The 19,354-nt window shown below is 40.5% G+C and overlaps 1 protein-coding gene across 1 annotated transcript in view; it reads left to right on the plus strand.

Moving 5' to 3' along the window:
* Nucleotides 1–19,354, plus strand: part of UST (uronyl 2-sulfotransferase) — a 303,668-nt gene that overhangs the window by 49,018 nt on the left and 235,296 nt on the right. The gene's annotated exons all lie outside the window — the stretch shown is intronic.

Genomic DNA, 19,354 nt, shown 5'->3' on the forward strand with positions numbered 1-19,354 from the left:
CAAGATTAAACTAGCAGAGACACAAAGGGTAATAAGAAAACATTCTACAAATACACTACAGAGAATAAGAACACCAGGTAATGGGTAGGCCCATCACTTAATGAGGGAGATGCGGGGGGGGGGGGGAAACGATAATATGAAATGTGGAAATCCAGAAGTGCCAGAGGACTTCGTTTCCATTTTCACCAAAAAGTTTAGTAGCAATTGGATATCTGACTTAATGAATGGCAATGAAAATGAGATAGGATCACAGGCTACAGTAGGGAAAGAACAAGTTAAAAATTACTTTGACAGTTAGATGTTTTTTAGTTATCAGGGCTTGATGAAATACATCCTAGAATACCCAAGGATTGATTGAGTGAGCCATTAGCGATTATCTTCGAAAAGTCATGGAAGATGGGTGATATTCCAGAGAACTGGAAAAGGGCAAATATAGTACCAATCTATAAAAAGGGGAATAAGGACAACCTGGGGAATTACAGACCAGCCAGCTTAATTTCAAATAATGGAGCAAATAATTTAAGCAGTCAGTTTGCAAACACCTACATGATAAGTAACAATCAGCAACAACAGTCAAGAACAAATTGTATCAAACCAACCTATTAGCTTTCTTTGACAGGTTAACAAGCCTTGTGGAGCTGGGGGAAGCATATCTTGACTTTAGTAAGGCTTTTGTTGCTTTCTCGCATTACCTTCTCATAAACAAACTAGGGAAATACAATCTAGAGGGAGCTACTATAAAGTGCATGCAAAACTGGTTGGAAAATCATTCCCAGAGAGTAATCATCAGTGGTTCACAGTCATGCTAGAAGGACACATGGAGTGGGGACCCACAGGCATCAGGTTTGGGTCCAGTTCTGTTCAATATCTTCATCAGTGATTTTAGATAATGGCATAGAGAGTACCCTTATAAAACTTGTGGATGATACCAGGAGGGAGGGGAGGGGAGGGGAGGGATTATAAATCCTTTGGAGGATAGGATTAAAATCCAAAATGATCTGGGCAAACTGGAGAAAGGATTTGAAGTAAATAGGCTGAAATTCAATAAGGACAAATACAAAGTACTCCAATTAGGAGGAAACAATCAGTTGTACACATACAAAATAGGAAATAACTGCCTAGGAAGGAGTTCTGCAGAAAGGGATCATCGGATCATAGTGTATCACAAGCTTTTTTTTTTTTTAAAGCAAACCTCATTCTGGGATGTATTAGCAGGAGTGTTGTCAGCAAGACATGAGAAGTAATTCTTCCACTCTATTCCACGCTGATTAGGCCTCAGCTGGAGTATTGTGTCCAATTCTGTGTGCCACATTTCAGGAAAGATGTGTACAAATTGGAGAAAGTCCAGAAAAGAGAAACAAAAATGAATAAAGTCTTAGAAAACATGATCTCTGAGGGAAGATTAAAAAACTGTGTTTGTTTAGTCTGGAGAAGAGAAGACTGAAGGGGGTTGATAACAGTTTTCAAGTATGTAAAAGGTTACAAGGAGGAGGGGGAACAAATGTTCTCTTTAACCTCTGAGGATAGGACAAGAAGCAGGTTAGGTTGGACATTAGCAAAAACTTCCCAACTGTCGGTGATTAAGCATTGGAGTAAATTGTCTAGGGAGACTGTTGAATATCCATCATTGGAAATTCTTAAGAGCAGGTTAGACAAACACCTGTCAGGGATGGTTTGGATAATACTTAGTCCTGCCCTGAGTGCAGGGGATGGTCTAGTTAGAAGACCTCTTGAGGTCTCTTCTAGTTCTATGGTTCTATAAATACTGTGGCTATATTGGATTTGGATGTAATATTTGCTAACTGTTTGACCCTTCTCTAGCAAAATGCACGGGGCTGTTCAGAAAGCTAATGCATTTGTATTCTTAAGATAACTGTAATGGAAAGATTGGAATGAGAAATATGCCGCAGTATCATGTCTTGTCTTTTTTTGTGCAGAGAATTTTTGTTATAGCATGATTAACATTTATGATGGTCTTCCTACATGCTGGCATTGCAAAAAGGTGTGAAATGCCAAAACCCCACAATGCAGTGGCTGAAGAATCCATAGGGGAGTGTGAGCTTGAACAAAATGTTCTGTGCCTCTTACTACTGGCTTACTGGTTATGTAGACTAAAATAGCTTACATTTTGTTTTTCCTTTTTGATAAGCATGTGGGCTGAGGGTTTTTTTTTTTTGTTTTTGTTTTTTTTTTTAAATAACCACTAGCCTACTGTGACTATGTGCCCATGTACATAATTACTGGAGAGATTCTGAATGGAGTCAAACACACTTTTTATTTATTTTTTGGCCTGAGTCAGACCAAAGATTCCAAGTAATTAACAGCACCGAGCAGCAAAAATATATTCCTTTTAATAGTTGAGTTCTCTAAACTTCATTGGTACAGATGATGTAGCTTCAAATGAAGTGCAAAATATTTGAAAGATGACGTGGCATAACTTCTTGGACGTGCTGGTTCCCTTTTTTTCTGCCAGTTAGCTCATTATGTTGTCATGAGAAGAAAGTTTCAAAGGTGCCAAAAATCTGTGGTGGTGGAATCCGACCAGATTAAGGCAATTGACTTTTTGTTAATGATTTTGTATTTTCAGCAGAATCAGTGGAGCACTGTAGTTTTGAAAAGCATTTCCTATAGCCTATCCCATGTTGCTGTCTTCAGCAGTGAGTAACAGAAGTTGATATCCAGTACTTGCCAGAATTTTTCATATTTTTCCCCACTGAATCTTTGCAGGTCAAGGCTAAGCTAAGCTAATAGCAAATATTACAGCATAGAAATGTTCTCACTCTATTAGTTTTTTCTAATACAGCTCACTATTAGTTAATTTACTATCGATTGAAACTCCACAGAATAAATGGAAGCAAACATATAGAGTAGTAAATCGTCCATGGTCTATTTGAAATGTGTTGAGAATCTATCTGATTTCTAGTGGACTCATGGCCACCTGACTGAAACCACATCAATTACCACTAATTGACATCCTTGTCAGTAGATTGAGCAGAGAGGTCAAGGATTGAATTAGCATGAAGACTGAACTTTTACTGGATCCCTGGGGTGCATATTTAGACATAATTTGACAGCTAAGCCATGCACACACAAGTCACAAGGCTTTGGTTCCAGAGTGATAGGCCCCTACCAGCGTTCCCTCTGAATTTTTCTTTGGACTGAGCAGGCTACAAATGCCACTGAGCACTACATTTTTGTTTTGGGGCAAGCTTATACTTTAATAAGTCTTCTGACACAGTACTAACTCCCCTCTGTATATGTACACTGAGAAGACAATATCTATAATCTAGCATATTAAAACTGCAAAGGTGACCAGCTAAAGGTGAGAATGTTGTAGCACTTCAATTAAACTACTAACTAAATAACATTTACATAATATGCATGCACACACATGTACATTAAGAATGGTTGGAATACCTAAGTTTTGAGTTTAGAAACTATACACAGAAACCTAGGAAAGCAGGAGCCCCTATATTGTCCCCCATGAACTCCTACACCCACCCCCTCCTAGGAGTCTCAGCCCTTGGGAACCACCCCTCTATCTCCTCCCAGCAGCTCCTACCTCCCCCCATCCTTCTCCTTCTCCTTTGCTGCTGGCTCAAGGCTTCCTTAGGGAAGGGATTTTAGGGTCTTCCCATCTCTGCCCCACATCCAGCCCTGCTCCTCCTCTGGGACCATGGCAGGGAGTGAGGGGGAGGTGTGAGTCGCTATTACAGACCAGAGCAGTCAAGAGCTCATGGACTGGGCACCCCGCCCCGGTGCTGGTGGCACAGGCTCCACCTCTAGCCACGCTATAACTTCCTACCAGGCTGTGCTATCGGGAGCTCATTTCAGCTCTTGGATGCTACTGCCAGTGGCTGGGACCAGACTCTCCACAGCTGGCTCTGCGCCTGGGACAGGACCATGAACAGTCTACCCGCTGACAAGGAGAACAGCCCAACATGCCCCACTACTCCTGCCTTACCTAATTCTTTTCCTATCCCTGCTGTCTTGAGGCTTCCTGCCAGTCCCCAGCACTAAGAGGAGCTGCCACAGGTTGAGGGCCTGTCTGGAAGATCATTACCCAGGTTGTTACTTGCACAACATTTTCTCTTACTCACACACTCTAGGCACCCACCATCACCCCGTTCCTAAGGCTCAGGCATAACCTTGTCGATTTAGGCACCCACCCTCACCCTTCTGTGGGCTCAAGCATAACCTTGCACTCTGTGGGTTTGCAGGGTGTTTTACTATTGAAAGAGCCTTACACTGTAATATCCTACTTAACCTCTATTTATTAACAATCTCCAAAAACAGACTGCACGTACAATGCTCACTACTCCTAATAAAACAGATGAACTTTTCTTGATGGCCAGTCAGGATCGGATCATTTGCAATAGTTTTCAATACATGAGTGATTTCTGTATTATCATGTTGTACTTCAGTACATATTTGTTCTCATGTCTTTGCAATATCTTGTAAGTGTGAATGTAACATAGGATGGATTAACAATTTTCTTATCATGGTAGTATTCATGCCTAAGATTACAGGTGTTACACTGTGATACAATTGTGGTTTAAACTTTAAGTAATTTATAGTCCATACAGATATATGTGATTTTGAATACTAACTTATAGTTTTTGTAATGTTGCAAAAACATCTATTAACTAAATAAAACTTAAAATACAATTTGTTTAATCATTCGACAGTGACTTCTAACACACACACACCTCCTTCCTACATATACAACAGCTGACTTTTGTTCAATGAATATATTAAATGTACATCTTCGGGTTCCTTTGTTTTTAACATAGAAACATTCATCTCTTTCTTGTAAATTTTGATTCTCTCACACAAGGTTTGGCAGCATTCCCAGTCATGTGAGAGGCACAGTAGTAACCAGATTTTTGTGCAGCCATAGGTGTGCATGGCTTTAAGGAAACATTAGCTCCTCCTACCACTTAAGCTAAAGGAGAGTCTCCTTCGGTTTTCAATAGTAGGGTTTTTAATCTTCTGTTGCAACAGCTTCTAGAGGACTGTGATGGACATACCAATAAATTACAAACTGCAGATGCACATTGGTAGGATGGCATGGGGAAGCAGATACTGCTATTGTCCAGGCTGTACACCTCTTCTGTGGATATATAGAAAACTTCTGTATGCGACTGAAAATTCACAAAATCTTTTCAAGTATCTTAAGCTAAAAATATATTATTTTGCCTAAAGGTTACAGTGCAGACCAACAATCATTTCTCTGTCCTTAATATGCGAGTGTACATGAGTGTGTAGATGAAGATCCCATCTATGCGTGATAGTGAAAATGTCTTGGTGATGTGACGGAAAAGATAGTTATCAACTCACCTGTAATGGATGTAGCCAGCTCAGGTATTTGTGGATATAAAAACCAATAATACCAGCAAGATTGTTAATCTGTCATTTTAACAGAATGCTTGTTGAAATGCTCTCAAATTTAAGTTTACGGGCATTTCAGATACTACAGTGGTTGAGAGCCATGAAAAGAGCCATGAAAATCTTGGTCTTCACTACACGTTTAAAGCGAATTTAGCAGTGTTAAACCGATTTAACCCTGCACCTGTCCACACAACGAGGCCCTTTATATGGATATAAAGGGCTCTTTAAACCGGTTTCTGTACTACTCCCCGACGAGCGGAGTAGTGCTGAAATTGGTATTGCCATGTCGGATTAGGGTTAGTGTGGCCGCAAATCGATGGTATTGGTCTCCGGGCGGTATCCAACAGTGCACCATTGTGACCGCTCTGGAAAGCAATCTGAACTTGGATGCGCTGGCCAGATAGATGGGAAAAGCCCCGCGAACTTTTGAATTTCATTTCCTGTTTGCCCAGCATGGAGCTCTGATCAGCACGGTTGGCGATGCAGTCCCAAATCCAAACAGAGCTCCAGCATGAACCGTACGGGAGATACTGGATCTGATCGCTGTATGGGGAAACAAATCTGTTCTATCAGAGCTCCGTTACAGAAGATGAAATGCCAAAGCATTTGAAAAAAATCTCCAGGCAATGATACAGAGTCCACAGCACAGTGCTGTGTGACAAGCGTAACGGAAAGCCAAAGAATCAAATGGATGCTCATGGAGGGAGGGAGGGGGGATTGAGGACTCCAGCTATCCCACAATCCCTGCAGTCTCCGAAAAGCATTTGCTTTCTTGGCTGAGCTCCCAATGCCTGTAGGGTCAAACACATTGTCTGGGGTGGTTCAGGGTATATCTCGTCAATTTACCCCATCTTCCCCCCCCCCCCGTGAAAGGAAAGGGTAAAAAATCGTTTCTTGACTCTTTTCAATGTCACTGTATGTCTACTGCATGCTGCTGGTAGACGCGGTGCTGCGGCACTGAACAGCAGCATCCTCTCCCCTCCCCTCCCCTCCCCGGTGGCAGACGGTACAGTACAAAAGGACTGATAGCCGTCCTCGTCGTCATCCCGTGAGTGCTCCTGGCTGGCCTCAGGTGAGGTCGGCCGGGGGTGCCTGGGTAAAAATAGGAATGACTTCCAGTCATTCCCGGCAGATGGTACAGAACGGCTGGTAACCGTCTTCATCATAGCAACTGGGCGCTGAGCTCCATCAGCCCCCTCCCTTTCATGTCTAAAGAAAAGATTCTGTACTGCCTGGATTATCATAGCAGTGGGATGCTTGGCTTCTCTCCGCTGCACCATTTAATGTCCTGCCTGGACTATCATAGCAGCTGGAGGCTGCCTCCTCATTTTTCTCATTAAAAACTCAGTGTTTCTTATTCCTGCATTCTTTATTACTTCATCACACAAATGGGGGGACACTGCCACAGTAGCCTAGGAAGGTTGGGGGAGGAGGGAAGGAATGGGTGGGGTTGTTGCAGGGGCACCCCCTAGAATGGCATGCAGCTCATCATTTCTGTGGGATCTGACACGGAGCGGCTGTGCTCTCTGGTACACTTGCCCCATATTCTAGGCAGGACTGACTCTATTTTTAGATAAAACATAAAGGAGGGAATGACCTGGGGAGTCATTCCCATTTTTGTCTTTGCGCCCCCGGCCGACCTCAGCGAAGGCCAGCAAGGAGCACCCATGACAGCAGCAGATGGTACAGAACGACTGATAACCGTCATCTCATCGCCAATTTATAATGGTGCAGCAGACAGTACAAATGGGATGGTAACCGTCTCTGCCATCTTGCAAAGGCAAATGAATGCTGCTGTGTAGCACTGCAGTACCGTGTCTGTCAGCAGTATCCAGTACACATAGGGTGACAGTGACAAAAGGCAAAACAGGCTCCATGGGTGCCATGCTATGGCATCTGCCAGGGCAGTCCAGGGAAAAAGGGCCCGAAATGATTATCTGCTGTTGCTTTCACGGAGGAAGGAATGAGTGACGACATTTACCCAGAATCACCCATGACGCTGTTTTTGCCCCATCATGCATTGGGATCTCAACCCAGAATTCCAATGGGCAAGAGAGACTGTGGGAACTATGGGATAGCTACGGGATAGCTACCCACAGTGCAACGCTCCAGAAATCGATGCTAGCCTCGATACATGGACGCACACCGCCAAATTATTGTGCTCTGTGTGGCCGTGTGCACTTGACTTTATACAATCTGTTTTACAAAACCGGTTTATGTAAAATTGGAATAATCTTGTAGTGTAGACGTACCCTAATACTGAGGTGGAAATAAGTGTGGGCATGCTGCAGATTATAGTCTGGATGGCATAATGTTGAGAAAGGAAGGTTTGTTCCTCACTAACGCATGTTGTACCTTGATTTCTTTCTGAGAATGATATGGGTTCAGCACAGAGGACTAGTCTCCTGTAATTTTTGTTGGTATAAATCTGGAATAGTGCTTGTAACTCAGTAATGTTAGTTTGAATTAATCATTGTAACAGAGAACTGATATTAGTTATGGTATGTCCAGCCTTTACCTTGAATTTACTAGTTCTACTTATTAGCATATTAAATATGTATAAATATTTCTAATTATATAGGGTTTTTTTAAAATGGTAATGAAGGTGCAAAATTGCTTTTAAGAACGGTACAGGTCTCTGTCTTGAATAAATAAGTAGTGTGTGTGTAAATCTCACAATTTTTGGAGTTCTAATCTTTCAATACATATATCTGTAGTAGAGGGGACATTCTATAAATAAGATTAGGGTTGTTGTGGAAAAGACCACCACCTAGTTGATTTGGATCAGACAGCCTGAGGCACCTTTAAATGACAAAACAAGATTACAAGTATGCATACAGGGAGAGACAGCATAATCCCATGCAAGAGGTAGGCTGCTCTGCCCTTTACAATTTTCACCAAGCTTATAAAGGTTAAAACCACAAAACATCATATTGATTACACAAGTTATTTGCTTTTTCTGGTAAATTAATATTGCAAATCGACAAGCTATTTCAACATGTATCATGTGTACCGTATCTGGTATAAAATATTATAATTGAGCAAGCTATTTCAACATATTTCATGTGTTCTGGCAGTGGGTGAGCTGGTCATTTTATAACTCCACTTTGCAGTTACCGTAAGCAAGCAATAATTATCATGCTATATTTTGCTTAAAGCAGCTGGCACTCAAGTGACCCCTTGTCCCCCTCCCAGTTCCTCTTTTGTCAGTGTTTCATACCCCGCTTTCTCATATCTAGTTTCTCCACACCCAATGCTACAGTATGCAGATAAACAAGTTTTCTTTGATAACTAAACCATGGCTTTTATTTTGCATTTATTTAGCTTGCATGGGCCTGTAAACTAATAAAGCTAAAAGCATATCATTGTTACAATATTATATGTTAAAATTACAGATGCTTATATCAATGGCAGGACTCTGCAGCAGGGACTGACAGATTACTATTTCAATCAGGGCCCTGATACAGCATCCGACCAGTGACAGCAACCCACCAAAAGGCTTTGGTGGCAAGATAAGATCCCATATAAACAGTTGCAAAGCTCTATCCAACGAGACGGGGGGGGGGGGGGAGGGGGGAAGAGGTTATGTTCCCTCACAGGGTACATAAAGCATGTCCAGTTTTTTAAATTTTTAAAATTTGTCAGAAATGCATTTTATTCTAATTGACTTGAATGGCTTTAAAGAGTTGATTTACAGTCCATTTATAACTTGCTAAAGTTGTATTTTCACAATAGGCCTCAGTTCTCTCTGTAATTAGTAATTTTGGACATAAGCTAAGCTTATAAAAATCAGAGTATATGGTAGTTTTAAAAAATATTTTAGAGATGTAGCAAATATTAAAATATTTCATTATGCACATCTACAACACTAGTCTACAAAAACTATGGCATTAAGCAAATAATGAAAAAAAGTGTATTTAAAAAAAATCTCACACACGCAAGCTCTGAATAAAGAGTGTATGAAAATAAGGCTATGTATTAAATTGAGAAAGTGTGATTGAACTATATCCAGGAAGCTCTTTATTCTGGACATTTTTAAAAATTTCCATAAGTAAGCGTGGCCCAAACATTGGGCAGTAATGGAACATTTTGTGACAGCTATTTAAAAATAATCTGCATATTTGTTAATATTTCCTAGAGCTCTGGATTTATTAAGGTGCATTGGAAAACTCAATACAGTTTTAGTTTAGATGATGGTTATTTCCCAAGAAGTTTGTATGAAAGTACTATCTTGCCATATAGCTCTAAGAATATAATGCAAATTTACAGCATCAACATCTTTCATATTAAATTCAAATAATTCTTTGTAATCTCAGTGGGGTTAAATAAATTCTGGACACTCTTCTGGTGATGATGATTTAAGTCTGTAGAAAAGCCTATACATAAGGAATTACTACTTTTTCCTTTTCCTCTGTGTCTTAGTTTTATTTGTATGTACATATATAATTTATTTCTGTAAATTAGTTTTTAAAAAAAGTTGCGTCTAGCCTAAGACTTTTTATTCAAAATTTAATCCTGAAGTAAAATGTTAAGCTAAAGTATAAACTCCTGAAGGTTGCATAATACCAGCACTGGTGTGACCTTAAATAGAGCTCTGAAGAGTAGTACTACTACAAACTAAATGCCTTACTTTCCCTTTAATGTGGGAAAACCCACTTGGAGTGGGGACAGGAGTTTTGGGCATCCACCTCTGAGTTTTCTCCAATTCTTGGGAAGATTGGGGGTTCCACCAAAACCAGGTTATGTCCCCCCACACAGCCAAGATCTACCATCGATATTGGGCAATTGGCTCAGAGGCCCTGTGCCTTTGCACCACTCCTGGACCACCTGCCACCACCTGGAAATAACTTCCTCCAGCCCAAATGTGCAAAAGGTAAAATCCATGCACAGAAGATTGCTACAGATGGTTCTTAAGAGTCTTATTCATCCATAGATTCCAAGGGCAGAAGGGACAACTGTGATAATCTAGACTGATCTCCTGTATAGCACAGGCCATAGAACTTCCCCAAAATAATCCTTAGAGCAGATCTTTTCGAAAAACATCCAATTTTGATTTTTAAAATGGCCAGTGGTGGAGAATCCCTCTTGACTCTTGGTAAATTATTTTGATGATTAATTACCTCACTGTTAAAAATTTATGCCTTCTTTCCAGTCTGAATATGTCTAGCTTTAACTTCCAGCCATTGGATTGTGTTATACCTTCCTCTGATACGTTAAAGGGACCATTTGTTCTCTATATAGATACTTACAGGCTGTAATCAAGTCACTCCTTAACCTTTTGTTGGTTAAGCTAAATAGTTTGAGCACTATAAGGCATGTTTCTAAACCTTTAATCATTCTCACGGCTGTTCTCAGAACCCTCTCCAATTTATCAACATCCTTCTTGAAATGTAGACACAAGAACTGGGCACAGTGGTTACCAAAATAACCTCTCTACTTCAACTCAAGATTCCTCTGTTTATGTATCCAAGGATTACGTTATCCTTTTGGCTACAGCATCACATGGGCAGCACATGTTCACCTGATTATCCACTCCCTCCTACCAAATCTTTTTCAGAGTTATTGCTTCCCAGGATAGAGTTCCTAACTGTGTAAGTATGGCCTACATTCTTTGTTCGTAGAAGTAAACATTTACATTTAGCCAGTATTAAAACACGTATTGTTTCCTTGCGCCCAGTTTACCAAGTGATCCACGCCACTCAGTATCAGTGACCTGTCTTCATTATTTACTATTCCCCCAATTTTTGCATCATTTACAAACTTTATCAGCGATGATTTTAAGTTTTCTTCCGGGTCTTTAATAAAGATGTTAAATAGTGTAGAGTCTAGAACTGATCCCAACAGGCCCCTCTAAAACACACCTGTTTGATTATTCTCTGTTTACTGTTCCATTTTGAGACTTATCAGTTAGCCAGCTTTTAATCCATTTAATGTATGCCATGTTAAATTTATATCATTATAGTTTAATCAAAATGTCATGTGATATCAAGTCAAATGCCTTACAGAAGTCTAAGTGTATTATATCATCACTATTCTCTTTATCAGCCAAACTTGTGATCTCATCAGAAAAGTTAAGTTAGCTTGACGAGGTCTATATGCCATAGACCTATGTTGATTGGCATTCATTTATATTACCCACCTTTAATTCTTTATTAATCGATTGCTGTATCCTCTGCTTCATTGGGCCATTACCCAAGTATTGAATAGTAAGATTTAAAACTTGTTTGGACATATCCAGTATATATTTTTTTGAATTGGTAAATAATTGTATTTGAAAAGAAAGCAACTGAATTATTGAGAGATCTTTTAATTCCTCGTTAGATTATTCAACATTCTCACAGTTAGTGCAGCTAATCTTCGCCAGTCTCTCTTGGAGGGAATTTATACTTGTATAGTCTACAGAACATGGTAAAGAACATGGTAAAGAATAAAAAGCGTCGACTAACACAGTATGTGAGGTTCCCTTCTCTTTAATACAGTCTCTACATACATGATTTTGGTTCAGAGACATGGTTGAAATATTCTGTGGTAAATGCACTATAAAAGCCTCATTGATGTATGTGGCCATTTCAACAGCTGTTATAATCTAAGAACCTATTGAACCTTTTATGAATGAATACCACAAATACAATTTTTGTGTAGATGTAAGCAGTATACCTTTCCTTTTCCATCTGTGCCATATATAATACAGCTGACTCAGGATAGTATTGGTTGATTGTAAAAAAGACTTTCCTTTCTGCAGAACATCTGGAGTCATTCATGTGGTGCATAAAATTCTTTCCGTCATATCAAAATTAAATATAGTCAGTAATTATTGACCTCTATTTTTATTGCCTACTAAAGCAAATATACTGTAATAATGAGGGTTGTCAAAAAGGGAGCAAGTTTTGACCTCTTGGCACCTCTAAGATGGTATCTATTAAAACAGAGATATATTACAAACATGCGCAAGCAACTTGGGGCTCTACTCAATTAAAAATAACTTGTAGCTGGTCTAAGTTTTCTGCTTTTGAAGATTTCTTTGTTCTGCCAACATACACAAGGGGATTATCGGATTGGAAAGGAAAGGTTTCTAGATTACACCTCTTATAGTGGCATGTGGGCAATTTGCAGCTGTACATAGTGTAGTTTTCTTTTGCCTCTATTTCACACTGGGTTGAGAAAACCATACTAAGAAGGTCTGAACCGTGTGCATAAATTATTTCATTATTTATTACATCCACTCTTGTTCATCTGCTGACTTGGACAGCTGGCAGCAGGACCGATGGGCGGTAGTCATCTGCTGTTTGAAAAACCTTTCAGAAACCTCCTTTAGTATATCATTTTGTTTTCTTACAGCAAATTACAGTAAATTTCAAGATGTGTAGTAGATGCTGTGAAATCTCCATGACTGAAGATAAGTCTGCACTGCAACGGAAAGAAGTGTGCTTCCCAGCACAGGTACTCAGACATGTGCTAGCTCTGCTTGAACTAACCTGCTAAAAACAGCAGGGTAGCATGGCAACAGCTTGGGTTAGCCACCTGAGTGCATACCCTGGGGCTCCAGGCGGGTTCATACTTAGGTGACTGCCATCCATGTTACCTTGTCTACACTGCTTAGCAGGCTCGCTCGAGCAGACCTAGTGCATCCGCCTACCCACCCAAGAAGCAGGCTGCTACCTGCAGTGTAGATATACTCTGAGAGAATGAATATGCAATATTGTCTAAATTGAGATTTGGATCTATACAGGGGCTGTTGTTGGTGTCCGACCCTAATGCGGGTTCAAGTGAACTTTTAATTGAGAGAGGAAAATTAAGACCAGACAGACTGAAAATTCAAAAAAACACGTGGCCGTTTATTAACAGGGAAAAAAATCACAACTTGGGCAGGGGAGGAGCACTTTTACCAACTAGCAGTACTATTAGAACAAGAACATTCACACAACTTGAAGCAATCTCTTTACATTCATTAACAAGGAACCAAATAATTGAAAATTAACTGCTCCCTAAAAAGTTAAATAAATACACTAAATTAAATGAACACTGTGCACATTAACCAAACACTATAAAACACACCAGCTAACTACAATAGCAGTTAATAAACTCTCATATACTATATATACACAACTTTATTCTAAGCAAGGGAAATTAGAATTCAAATACCATATTCCAGGCACAGCTGACCAGCAGTACAGACACCAGAAGCAAAACGAATCCGTAGAAGGCAATTTGGAAAAAATAAATGTCACGTCCCGAGCCGGCTATATCCGGAGGAGACCTCTGGCTGAAGGGTTGATCAGGTCCTTTAGTCAATGTGTGGATACTCCTGCAGATCCTGGCACGAGGCATGGTTTTATTCCAAGGCTCTTGTCAGAATCTGATTGGTCCCTAGCTCCTTCACCTTCCAGGTTCCGAGCTGGCGCCCTCTACATAGATAGAAACTGCACACAGCACACTAGAAGCTACTAGAAGCTGCACCCAGCACACTAGCATGGTTTTGCACTCGACGCTAATCTGACTGTTTGAACTAAACTACGATTGGTCAGACTGGATTCCTTTGCTCACGGTACACCGGTATTATGCGCACAGCACTAGCATGACCCCTAGGTGACCAGGCAAAAAGAGTGGGAAAATGCACATGGCACTATAATGTTGCACACCGCACCTTAAGGTAGCACACAGCACCACGGTGTTGCACACGGTACCAGTGTGACCTTTAGATGACTGACAATTGGCCATACAGACACTATGTTAGAATAGAGGCCTTAAGGCTGCCACAGTTGGTAAGTAATAGACAAATGTTTAGATCCTTGTTTAATGTTAAACTTTATTTTGCTAGAAAAAAATGTGGTTTTTGTGGGCAATGGTAACGTACTATGTGTTTCCAATACCCCAACTTAATAGTGGATGTGAAAGAAAGGGAATGTTAGACAAAAGTGGATGGAAGGGACTACAAGAGACTGCAAATGTATTTGTTTTTAGAAGGTAATCCAAATGAGACTCCTGGGTGTAATATTTGAAGCAATATGTGAAATTTGGTGTAGTCTTGTTCTAAACTTTGGTCTTTGGAAATTCTGAAGAGGGAAACTTCTGTGTTTATTTTCCCACAGTTTCTGCTTGCTTATTCACGTTCTCAAATCTTTATCATGTGCTGTTCCCTTTAATTTGGGCTGGTGGTCCTTCATATTGATGCTCACTTTTTGGTAATTAGATAACTTAGACTTTCTGAGTAAATTGTGTTAACATTGCAGAAAAAGCACCAGTCTAGGAGATATAGGGTGACCAGATGTCCCGATTTTATAGGGACAGTCCTGATTTTTGGGGCTTTTTCCTATATAGGCTCCTATTGCCCCCTCACCTCCTGCCCTGATTTTTCACACTTGCTATCTGGTCACTCTAAGGAGATGAGAGGTGAGAGTGTAGACACAAGGCTCCAAAGACTTGAGAAGGGATGGCATATGTGTGTCAGTGCCCTTTTTGTTCTCCTCCCTTTCAACTCCACTCTTCTGTTGTATTATTTGGACCTGCTGCTCGCAAAATGAGTAGGGCCCTACCAATTTCATGTCTCTGAAAAACACGTCACAGAATGTGAAATAAGCCGTTCCCCATGAAATCTGATGTCCCATTGTTCTTAGGAGCACCCCAGCAAAGGGGGCTCCTAGCTCTGGCTGGGCTGGGGAGGGGCAGGACTTGTCTATCCCCTGAACAGCTGCTCTGAGTGAGGGGGAGACCAGACCCACTGCTGAGTGCCTCCCCCTTCTGCAGGATGCTCAGGACTGGGCAGCAGCCTCAGAGGTTCCTGCAGCTGGAGGAGGCTTGTGGAGTTGGATCCTATCTTTCCTGTGCTGCTGGGAGTGCCCCAGGAAAGGGGCTCCTATTTGATAGTCTGGGAAGGGCTGGGACAGGATAGGACTTGCTCTTTCCCTGCAGGGCATCTCCTGGGTATCTCTCCTGGCTACCGATAGCTCTGCACCTCCTCATCCCCACTCTGTCCAGCTCTGAAGGTAGCACAGAAATGACAGTGGCAATTTCATTACCCCCACAACAGGTTTGTGACACCCCCCACAATCCCCTTGTGGGTCAGGATCCCACGGTTACCACACCAGGAAATTTCAGATTTAAACATCTGAAAATGTGAACGTTACCAATTTTCAAATCCTGTGACCATGAAATTGACCATAATGGACTGTGAATTTGGTAGGGCTCTAAAAATGAGGGATGGGGCAAGAAGCAAGTTGGTATAGAATAGGAAGGGAGATCCAATTTACAGTCCATTTATATGCAGTTTGTGGATCTTGTTGAAAATTCTGTATAAACATGGTTCCATCTAAAATGGTTTTATATGTGGTTTGGAGTCCAATCATGATATTAAGAATTTTAGAAACTTTATTCTAAACTGACACACTGGCACAGGACAGCCAACCCATGTTTAGAGTATTTTCGCTGGAACTGTATTTATTTAAATGGAGTTTTAAAATGTTTCAGCAAGTTCTGTTCAATGCTAAGAGTAGATAGCCACACAAACCCTGCAACCCCCTCCATAAATTCCTGAAAGCTGGTTTTACGGTATATAACCAGAAGATAGGTATGATTCTTCTCTACTACAGCAGTATAAATCTGAATTCTTTGGAAGTAAACCCTGTGATGCTGCAGTTACAGTAGTATAGCTGAACATAGTGTGGTCAAATAAGTAATGAAGCATTTGTATTATGTCCTAATTAAGTAAACGAGTCAGGATGAAAATTTGTTTATGAAGGAAAGACATTTTAAAAGTCTGTATTCAGTGGCTTAAGGTGAAGTGTGGCATCAGCGAATTAAAACAGACATGTTTTGCTGTAGGAAAAGTGCTGAGGAAGAAATATGGAAAGTGTGGGATAGGACCAATGAAAATTGTAATCAGCAATAAATCTGCTCTGGAGGCTTTGCCCTTGACCAAGTTGATAGATGTGGTTAACTTGGAAAAAAAATGTGATTCAGCTTTTATTTAAGGCTTTCTTCAAACTTGTTGGAAGTATATGGGGAACAAGTCTGGGCATTGCATTGTACCACAATAACACAGAAAGAGCAAAGAGCTTAGATGCAATGACTGCATGCCCTTGGACTTCCACTGGTTCTTATGGCAAAGGGCTTTCTGTGCTTTGCTGCTGAGCAGAGAGCAGCAATATAGGGAAAACAATAGGTGAATGGAGCATATAGTGAAATGTTTCTTATTGCATGTTGGAGCTTGAAAGCAAAAGAAGGAGATTTGTGAACAAAATAAAAGCGTATAAATACTGTGTCAAGAACAATGAACAAACTAATTGCTGTGTTTTAACAAATGTGACATGGGGTAGTAATGGGAATACCTGGGGAAAAAAGCAGTTCTTAGGTTGTATAGTGTTTATATATGCACACCATTTTATTACAAAATAAACAATGGATTAGATGCAACGATTCAGGGTTTGTGAGGTGTACAAATGGGGAATAGGATAAGACATGCTGTTTCAGATCATGGCAAATAGGTTATCCTGTCTTGTTTAATGAAACTGGCAAGGAAAGGCTGGTGAGTCATTATGGGTGGCAGACATATCAGAAGTTCAGACATAACTGTTTCAAAGGTGGGTAGCTCAGACCATGTGGCAAGAAGGCTTCAGGAAGGCAGCCAAATTGAGAAAAAGCAATGCCAAACACCAGAGTAAGTTTAAAGGATCTCCAGAGCGCTCCACTGCTATTTAAGGCAGATAAAATACTGTTGGTTTACCCTGACTGCATGACCAATATGCTTTCATCCAAAAGTTTCATTCAGTGTTTGGAGTGATCCATCACATTTAATACCTAAAGAGTGAGAGAGTAAATTATATTTGTCTGCAGTTTCTTTTTGGTATCTTACACTTAATTCAGTAATTTTATATTCTAATGTTATGAGCAGGGGCTAGAATGCCTCTCAATATTTTGTGAATTCAGTAATTGAAAAGGACTGATTAGTAGATCCAAAAGGTCTTTGTCCCAGGTAAAAAATGTTTTGGAATGATTTTATGCAAGTGGGTTTATTATTGGTTGGGGATAGATAGCCCTTCAACTGGGGAAAAGTGTGCACCCGCCAACCTTCAAGACTGAGAATGGCAGTGACCGCTGAAGGTATCTCTCTGGAATTTATTGCTGTGCTCCTTGATTGATTGGAAGGTTGCTGGAAAGGAAGTTGGTGTTTCAATTTTGCCCCTGGGAAAGAGCCTTTGCAACACTTCTAGCCCCTTCTGAAAAGAAAGTGATTAAATCCAAGTCTCCATTATAATGCAGAGCACTGTCCACACGACCAGCTCAGATATTGTCCCCTAATGTGAATTATACATTCATATGAATTCTCTATTTTAATTTCATCCAAACATTTATTATTATTATTTTTTTGTTTTAGTAGTTCTTGACCTGTGTATGGAGTTACTGGGTGTTAGCTGATCAAATTTGTGGAAATTTGTACTTCTGTGGGTGAAGAGGTTATGGGGCATGGGTAAGGGAAAGAGGAAGTTTAGCCCTTGCTTTTGGAACTTTAAAAATATCCTTTGCATATATGTGCTTGCTGTTTTTGGATTCTCACTACCTTACATTAGGGGAAGAGGATCTAAACCAGGGATAAGCAACCTATGATACGCATGCCGAAGGCGGCACACCAGCTGATTTTGTGCCCGAGTCCTGGCCGCCGGTCTGGGGGGCTCTGCATTTTAATTTAATTTTAAATGAAGCTTCTTAAACACTTTAAAAACCTCATTTACTTTACATACAACAATAGTTTAGTTATATATTATAGATTTATAGAAAGAGACCTTCTAAAAACATTAAAATGTATTACTGGCATGCGAAACCTTAAATTAGAGTGAATAAATGAAGACTCGGCACACCACTTCTGAAAGGTTGCCGACACCTGATCTAAACAATACAGGTCTGGGGTAAGGACAGTGTGTGCATCACGTGTGGATGGAGGTAGTAATAACCCTCATTTGGAAAAAGATGCTGTTCGTGTTATGAAAGGTCTTTACTTTCATCACTTAATCATTGGAAACATCTAATGGTTTCATTTTACAATGGGGTGTTATTTCCAGGTATGCCCATTGGTACAGTCGCCATTACTAATTTTCTTCATAAGCATGTTTGTTTACTGTTGGGTTTTGCACATTAAATTGACAGACGGTTGACCTATCAAGAACAGACTAGCTTGTGTTGTTTGGGGAGCAGGTCAAGAAAGGTTTGAGTGCATATAAAAACTAGTGAGAGGTATGCTTAGGGCTTTCCATAGTTACATAGTGGTGTAACATAGGTACAAGAGCAACAAAAAGGAAACAACGTTGGTGTGGCATGCTAAGGATAGACTGTGATTTCAGGAACAGTTTTATGCTTGAAGTTGTTAAGATAGACTCAAATAGCGTGTCTAGGACTTCGTTAATGTGAAGGATGATAGTCTATTTTTCTTCTAGAGTCAGGTACTTGCAATTCTTTTGGAGGAAGAAAAATTGAGCTCTTTATTCAGAGAATGTCTTTATTATACTCTGGTAGCATCCAGCTCTAGTGTGTTCAAAAATGGGCGGGCATTGGAGCTCTGTTGCAGAAGAGAACTCAGAGGGACACAGTGGGAGAGAGAGAGTAGCTGATGTCCTAGCCCCATTCTCTTCTTGCAGCAGCCTGGAGGCTGAGTATTAGAGAACTCTCACTAGCTTTTGCAGCAGCTAAGGAGAATCTGGGGAGGGAGAAATGGACAGTGTCGTGAATGCTTCTCTTCCTCTCTAGCAACCAAAGGGTACTTGAGGAATGAGGTCTTCAGTTTTTACAAGACACCTACTAGCTGCAGGCTCATATGGAAAAGAATTTGAACAATGTTAAGGAATTGCCTTGTGACAGAAGAAGGTGTTGTCCTGGACGTTTTGTCCCATGGCTTTGAATGCTATTTTTGTCCTTGGATTATTGGTTGTCCAGGGGTGAGGGGAATGCATTTGAGTAGGGGAGACTGATAAGATAT

Source organism: Gopherus evgoodei, chromosome 3, assembly GCF_007399415.2.
Source record: "Gopherus evgoodei ecotype Sinaloan lineage chromosome 3, rGopEvg1_v1.p, whole genome shotgun sequence".
NCBI lineage: Eukaryota > Metazoa > Chordata > Testudines > Testudinidae > Gopherus > Gopherus evgoodei.